Genomic DNA, 9217 nt, shown 5'->3' on the forward strand with positions numbered 1-9217 from the left:
TGATTACCAACATATAACTACCTTTGATTCGACAAACCACTAGACCATTGGTGATTTATCACAAAGTCAATCGTTAATTACGACGGGTTGACTTTTAAGCTAAACTATGCAAAAACTAAGCCACAAAAGGGTAGGCATACTTACAGAAGCTTGGTGCACGACTAGAGATGTTAGAGGAATACTTTGGAGCTCCAGAAGTGAACTAGAAGGCAGGTTTGAGGTGTGTTGAACATTGGTGCAATGCATTGCCTTTTATAGTGAAATATGGTGCCCAAGATCATTACAACTCATCCTACAATTGCTCATGGATGATCAGCAGGTGTCCTATAGTGCTAGGGGACATGCAAAGGGCGCCCATGCTTCAATTAATGCACACAAGATCGTTCACAAGCTCAAACAGTGAATCTGCCCATGTTTTCTGCATCTGGCACTCTTACGCGGCCCGCATTAAGATTCAGGCTAGGCTTACGCGGGCCGCCTGAATCCTAATGTCAGTAACCGAATCTGCAGGTGGCTCGCGGCCCGCGTTAGCTTGCTTGTTTCATTAACGCGGCCCGCCTGAGGCCTGTAAATCAAGATTTTCAAATCTTTTGCCATGATTAGCCTGACCTTTCGGTTTTGAAGGGGTAACTTTGCGATTTGGCCCTCGATTATTTACAGGTAAGGGCCTCGTGACTATTACCCGCATTGTTAAGTCCCCGGTTGGTTTAATTACTATCCGACAAGCCTTAAATTTTATTGTTGACGCTTTTAACCCCTCGCATACGAATTTGATCATAACTTTCTCGTTTTAAAACGGAACTTCGTGAAATTTATATCGTATATTCTAGTGAGCGTATTTTACTGTTACAAAGTCTCGGGTTCGTCAAAGGGTCACTCAGAGGTATAAATTAAACATGTTGACACAATTAGCCCCTGTAGTGTAACGCCCTGCTTTTTCGTAACTTTCCTTAATTAGAAAACATGTCTTGTATTTCTATTTTTGGAAGCTTGTTCCTTTTGTATTTCGTATTTCGTTTCAAACCATTGTAAATCCAAAACTTCGATCGTAATGAAATTCTATTTTTCATACATGCTTATACGTGTTGCAATACTCGGGTTATACGTTACCAATCTCGAAAGCATACGCTTAATCGATACCCGATATACTGGTACTCATAACTTATACATGCTTGCTAACTATTAAATACGTAATTAAATTCTAATAATATAATAATAATAGTTCTAATAATAATAATTCTAATAATAATAATATATTAACATCAACGATAAGTTGATGCATCATGTTAATGCATTACTATATATAAAAAAAAAAACAAAAGAAGTATAGATGGGCAGAAGCTTGCGGCTAGACAACAACTTCTTTAGTTTCTTCCTTTTTATTAATTAAACCACCACCATGTTTCAATTTGATAGTTATGTGATGTATTAACTAACCAATTAAATTATACTATTTTCTATACCTAAGTTATTACAAAACAAAAAAATATAATAACACTAAAGGCTGTATACAGCCTTCGAACACAGCCCTTTGGGCAGATTTAAATTGTTTTTTTTATTAGTGTAACACTCTCAAAATCACCTCAAATCGTAGCTGCAAATCAGGGTTCGAGCAGATTGACACCTCTTCACGAAAATGAGCATAACTCACTCAATTCTTATCCGATTCACTCGATTCTTTTTGCTACTTCTTTGTATTGACCTTATCTACCTTCCCATGGGTTTTCCCTGGAAAATCAGAGCCTGGAACGTCGCCAAAAGGGCTCCAAAGTTGACTAATTTTTTCTATTCATGTTTCAATCTTTGATAAACTTGTTTAAACTTGAGGAAACTCATCTCAAACCTATGTCCTTATGCTTATAACCACATCTATGGTTAGTTAGGCTTAAAAACAAGGTTGAGACATTCAAAATCAGAGGTATAAACCTCACAAACTTTCTGTTTTGTTCAAGGGTTTAACCCACAAGTGATGTCCAAGTTCAAGACTTGATGTTTGTGTGATTTAGGATTAACTTGGGTTATCCTACTTAAAAATCCACACATTACTTGATGATTTCTCTTCGATTAGTGTTTAATATTCTTGTATTATTTATAGTTCATGACCCTCCTTGAATGTTCTTACATCAAGTGTAGTGGTGAACACTTAGAGGTTCCTAAATGGGAGCTTGTTCTTCCTACCTCCTACATGAATTCTATGACACAATAGAGGTACCTAAATGAAGATTTATCTTCTACCTCATGTTTGACTAATGGACTAAATAATACATATAATACTTATACATATATATACTATTTGAACCCTTGATGATGGACTTGTGTGCATTCGTCAAGATATTAGAATAACGTCATCTAAGACATAAGACTTGTTACAATTCTAATGAGTATATTACTCATGAAAACATTAACCCTTGAGGTTTCATAGTGTCAAGAACAAGTACTTGGTGTTAAAGGATGATTACTTTCGAATACCTATATTCTTGTGTTTTAACTTCCTAAATCCCTACACGAACATATTCAACCTTCTAACCTCATCAACTTCGTCACATTGGATAATCGGAAAGCATATGCAAATTTTGTGAGTATACTCGCAACCCCCTTTTTATGTTTACCACTTTTTGGGGTGTAACATGTTTAACTATTAAACTACACTTAAACTTATTCTTTATGCAATGCACAAAACAATCCTTATACATGAATACTATGTTATGATACTTGATGCTTACGTGGACCATACTTATGTGATATGTTTTAGTCATTAGCTTTCACGAGCCTCCCTTCGACATGTATAGCGCTATAGGAGTAACGCACCGCCCCCCTTAAACTTGGGTCATGTTGAATTAATTAAACTTTCTTGCGTAAACAGAGGTTGGCTAGAAATATTGCATGCCACGATAGGTTGATCTCGTATAAACTAAGTTGCCATGTGGATTCGTTTTAAACTTTTATACTTATACTTATGCTTAAACTTGTATACTCGCCTTTGCTTTTGCATTGAATTGTATTTTAAACATGTTACAAGTTGAGGATTGATGATGCTACGAAAATGGATTAGCAAAGATGCCTAGATACTCATTTAGACGTTTAGGTTTAAAGTGTTGTATAAATTTTGCTACGTTATGTTGAACAATGTTGTTATTTGAATTTCTTGTAATGCTTTGACAATTTATCTATGAAATGAAAATGGTTGAATTAAATATTGTCACAATTAGTGTTATGAAGTCTCTTGCAATCTTGAACAAGTCCCACTCCGATGATTCCGCCATTGGTTGGGGTGTGACAGATTGGTATCAGAGCCATAACTATAGGGAATTAGGTAGATTGCCATGCCTTTTACCTAGTCTATGGTTCTAGAGCCTTATTCTTATGTTTTGCTTGAACCACTTACATGATACTTTATTTGCTCCTTATTTATTTTCTTTTGGCCTTTTAAATATATATACCACTTTTGTGTTAATACTTGTTTTATTATTTGTTAATACTTGTTGTATTATTCCATCCTTTATGTGCAGTTCTTGAAATGTCTTTTACGTATTATTTCTTGAGATGCCTATTGTGCTTATAGTTGTTATTATTATTTTGAACATACATCTTTTTACTCGCTTATACTAAAATCAAAACCACTCGTACTACACAAACGAGACAACTTCACCAAAATGGGCGTGAAACCCACAATTTGGTGAACAACTCTCAATCCATCTACTTTTTCCTTTTTTTACATGAAATTCACCATCAAGATAGAAGTGAAATCCTCACCTTGATGGAGAAATTCAAATTTCAAATTCTAGTGGACCCTCGTCAAAGTGTTGAAATTAAATTTTGACCCGACGAGTACCAACCACACTTAGGATACGAAATCGTCAAGTTAGGGGTGAAACCCGCACCTTGTCGACTAGTTCCACTCCTTGATTTTTTCTTTTTTTCTTTTTTTCATAAATCCCGCCAAGTCTCGAAATTTCGAATAATTTGGGACATGTAGTAACCGGAAGGGTAATTACCGTTAACCGACTTGTCGGCGAGAGTATTTTACCTATTAGGCCAAAGCATGCTCCTCAAATTCAAAAGACTTTTTGACCACTTTGGTTAGTCAAAGTTCCGCTTTGGAACTATCCAAATTTTAATCAAGCATGTGTTTCTATTATTTATCTTATACGATGCAATCTTTCAAATTCAAATTTACTTTCGATATTATCTTTTCACACACACAACATACTAAATCTTTTTCATACATTTATACCTATGCATGATTTCAAAACGTCGCTTAATTTTGTTTACATTCTTTATAACACCAAAATGAAGACATATCATTGAGATAGGAGTGATTTCCTTACCTTGACATTTAACTCCACTCCTCCCTTTCCTAAAACGACCTCACCAACGAGTTAGGGGTGATTCCCTACCTAGGTGATCGTTACCAAAACTTCCTTCAAAATATTTTATTATGCAAACTCGATCATGTCTTATACCTAAGCCATTTATCATTTACCAAAATACCTACTTATATCAATTTCAAAATACATTATCTTACCAAACGTACTCCTTATCCTACAATCTATGTTTTTCACTCAACTCATATACACGAGATTCTTAAACATATGGTAAACGTTTTACTACACAAATTTGCAAACCTTACGAAATGCTACCTATCAATTTAATCGGTCCAATGAAACTCTTGCTCATGAACTTCATATTCGACTTAATCACTAAAACACGCTCACATTATATCGTCATACTAGAGAATTCCATTCTTAATCGACACCAAACCAACCTTTCTCAATTACTTATAAGACCTTATATATATCATAAGATCGTTTTACCAAAGACTATTTTCAACATCAACGAATCATTTGTCAAAACCCTTTGCAATGAACACTAAGACCTTTGCTAAATCTTTTTTTTTCTAAGGATCAACGTTCTCACAAGAACCTCCTAAATTCAAAATTTCTTGTTTTGATGAAACGAACTTACAGTTCTTTTCGAAAACCTTTTCCTACACCGATCTTCAAAACACGTGGGCAAGAAGACTTCATGGGGACCGACCATCTTCGGATTACGTAAACTATTTTTTTTAAACAAAGGTAGCATTTCCATACGTTACAAAATACGTTATGCATAACCAATGAGTACTTTATGTTCCTTTACATTTACAAACTATATTCTACCCTTCAAATCAAGCTCAGTCTAATTTTATAAGCTCAACGTTTCGTTTAAACAACAATACATGCATTTCATCATACACATTTTAGTCGATATCTCGCGATAACATCATCCATATCGTTCGTATTACCTACTCAACCTTTTGAATGCTTTATACGCTTAAATCCGTTATGTCCCAACGTACACCATATACGTAATACTTATTATTCATACCTACACTTATGATCATACGTTTTATGCTTACACTTATACTCATACTACTCGTACGTTTTATGTCTATACTCATACTTACGTGCATATTCATACTTAAACTTATACTTATGCTCATACTTTCATTCATACTCAAAGTTCATACATTCGTACTCGTACGCGAGTGGAATCCAAGGGATTCGCTTGCGTGGGTCCTTTACATACTTAAGCATGGACTTACTTATACACTATACGTACACATTCCTATTTTTAAATTATGTATACTCTGATTCATACTCAACTAGTACAAGTTATGCGGATCATGCGACGATCAAAATAATCGCGGGTGCACACGGGGTTACAGTGATTGGCTCATGAGAACCATAGAGTGTACTACTGTGTATGGTAAGGCACGGAACGTAACATGACACCGAACATGAAACGGACGTAATGTGGTCAAAACATGGTGGATACGCCGCTGGTACTTCCTATATATAAGTATTTTCACCATGTTACCAAACTTTCGTAAAACGTGTCATGAGAAAATCAGTGTTTTGCAGACCTATTTTGACCTAATACAACTTTAGACAACTCACAAACGCATTATATCCGATTATCCATGACGAGACTTCATTCTTAGCACGCTACTCTCATCTATCCAAAACATATGTCATTCTTATACTTGCATTCGTTTATTAAGAGTCAATCGTTCAATTCCATATACGCAACTATACGCTTCCAATTATGTTTGGTACCTCAAATCATTTTAGACAAACGAACTCCTTTGCAAACCTATCTTGTCATTCTTCAAAATTTCATGCTTTTTACGTTTCAAAATTTTCGAGTCCCCAATTCTTAATAATCACCTTTTGCTAAAACTCTTTCAAGTCTTCCTCGTGAATAAATTTCGGGACGAAATTTCCTAAAGGAGGGGAGATTGTAACGCCCTGCTTTTTCGTAACTTTCCTTAATTAGAAAACATGTCTTGTATTTCTATTTTTGGAAGCTTGTTCCTTTTGTATTTCGTATTTCGTTTCAAACCATTGTAAATCCAAAACTTCGATCGTAATGAAATTCTTTTTTTTATACATGCTTATACGTGTTGCAATACTCGGGTTATACGTTACCAATCTCGAAAGCATACGCTTAATCGATACCCGATATACTGGTACTCATAACTTATACATGCTTGCTAACTATTAAATACGTAATTAAATTCTAATAACATAATAATAATAATTCTAATAATAATAACTCTAATAATAATAATAATAATAATATATTAACATCAACGATAAGTTGATGCATCATGTTAATGCATTACTATATAAAAAAAAAAAACAAAAGAAGTATAGATGGGCAGAAGCTTGCGGCTAGACAACAACTTCTTTAGTTTCTTCCTTTTTATTAATTAAACCACCACCATGTTTCAATTTGATAGTTATGTGATGTATTAACTAACCAATTAAATTATACTATTTTCTATACCTAAGTTATTACAAAACAAAAAAATATAATAACACTAAAGGCTGTATACAGCCTTCGAACACAGCCCTTTGGGGAGATTTAAATTGTTTTTTTTATTAGTGTAACACTCTCAAAATCACCTCAAATCGTAGCTGCAAATCAGGGTTCGAGCAGATTGACACCTCTTCACGAAAATGAGCATAACTCACTCAATTCTTATCCGATTCACTCGATTCTTTTTGCTACTTCTTTGTATTGACCTTATCTACCTTCCCATGGGTTTCCCTGGAAAATCAGAGCCTGGAACGTCGCCAAAAGGGCTCCAAAGTTGACTAATTTTTTCTATTCATGTTTCAATCTTTGATAAACTTGTTTAAACTTGAGGAAACTCATCTCAAACCTATGTCCTTATGCTTATAACCACATCTATGGTTAGTTAGGCTTAAAAACAAGGTTGAGACATTCAAAATCAGAGGTATAAACCTCACAAACTTTCTGTTTTGTTCAAGGGTTTAACCCACAAGTGATGTCCAAGTTCAAGACTTGATGTTTGTGTGATTTAGGATTAACTTGGGTTATCCTACTTAAAAATCCACACATTACTTGATGATTTCTCTTCGATTAGTGTTTAATATTCTTGTATTATTTATAGTTCATGACCCTCCTTGAATGTTCTTACATCAAGTGTAGTGGTGAACACTTAGAGGTTCCTAAATGGGAGCTTGTTCTTCCTACCTCCTACATGAATTCTATGACACAATAGAGGTACCTAAATGAAGATTTATCTTCTACCTCATGTTTGACTAATGGACTAAATAATACATATAATACTTATACATATATATACTATTTGAACCCTTGATGATGGACTTGTGTGCATTCGTCAAGATATTAGAATAACGTCATCTAAGACATAAGACTTGTTACAATTCTAATGAGTATATTACTCATGAAAACATTAACCCTTGAGGTTTCATAGTGTCAAGAACAAGTACTTGGTGTTAAAGGATGATTACTTTCGAATACCTATATTCTTGTGTTTTAACTTCCTAAATCCCTACACGAACATATTCAACCTTCTAACCTCATCAACTTCGTCACATTGGATAATCGGAAAGCATATGCAAATTTTGTGAGTATACTCGCAACCCACTTTTTATGTTTACCACTTTTTGGGGTGTAACATGTTTAACTATTAAACTACACTTAAACTTATTCTTTATGCAATGCACAAAACAATCCTTATACATGAATACTATGTTATGATACTTGATGCTTACGTGGACCATACTTATGTGATATGTTTTAGTCATTAGCTTTCACGAGCCTCCCTTCGACATGTATAGCGCTATAGGAGTAACACACCGCCCCCCTTAAACTTGGGTCATGTTGAATAAATTAAACTTTCTTGCTTAAACAGAGGTTGGCTAGAAATATTGCATGCCACGATAGGTTGATCTCGTATAAACTAAGTTGCCATGTGGATTCGTTTTAAACTTTTATACTTATACTTGTGCTTAAACTTGTATACTCGCCTTTGCTTTTGCATTGAATTGTATTTTAAACATGTTACAGGTTGAGGATTGATGATGCTACGAAAATGGATTAGCAAAGATGCCTAGATACTCATTTAGATGTTTAGGTTTAAAGTGTTGTATAAATTTTGCTACGTTATGTTGAACAATGTTGTTATTTGAATTTCTTGTAATGCTTTGACAATTTATCTATGAAATGAAAATGGTTGAATTAAATATTGTCACAATTAGTGTTATGAAGTCTCTTGCAATCTTGAACAAGTCCCACTCCGATGATTCCGCCATTGGTTGGGGTGTGACATGTAGTTTGTAATCTCTCACTTTCTTCCGCATTTCGCTCCGTACGATCCATGATTCATTCGTTTGAAGGTACGAGCATCATTTAGGGTTGCTATACAGTATATTTACCCCTCGTTGACATTTGTAACCCTCGAATTTATATACTTTCAAGGTTTGTCAACTTCAGTCCTTTATTTAATGTTTAATACCACGTGTAAACTCATGACACGTGTCAACACATTATTGGACACAAAATTTCGAGGTGTTACAAAATTACTCCTTTTTTAAACGTTTGTTTATTAACATCATTCTTTTTAAAGTTGTTTGTATTTTAAAGATTTTTTAAATAGTACATTTTGTTCCGTTCTTTTTAAAATCATTTCTAAATTTTTTAAAGAATTAGTTTTTTTAAGTCGTTGATTTTTAAAAGCGTTTCCTTTTGAACCGTTCCTTTTAGAACCGTTTTTGAAACTTTGTATTCAGATTACTTTTAGCCGTTAGGGAAAAGGAACTTCGGAAAATGAACGTTTAGTATAAGGAAGTTAAAAACTATCGATTTTAAACGAAGATTTAGAAAAACAACGTTTATAAAA

The sequence above is a fragment of the Helianthus annuus genome, chromosome 17, assembly GCF_002127325.2.
Source record: "Helianthus annuus cultivar XRQ/B chromosome 17, HanXRQr2.0-SUNRISE, whole genome shotgun sequence".
Taxonomy (NCBI): domain Eukaryota; kingdom Viridiplantae; phylum Streptophyta; class Magnoliopsida; order Asterales; family Asteraceae; genus Helianthus; species Helianthus annuus.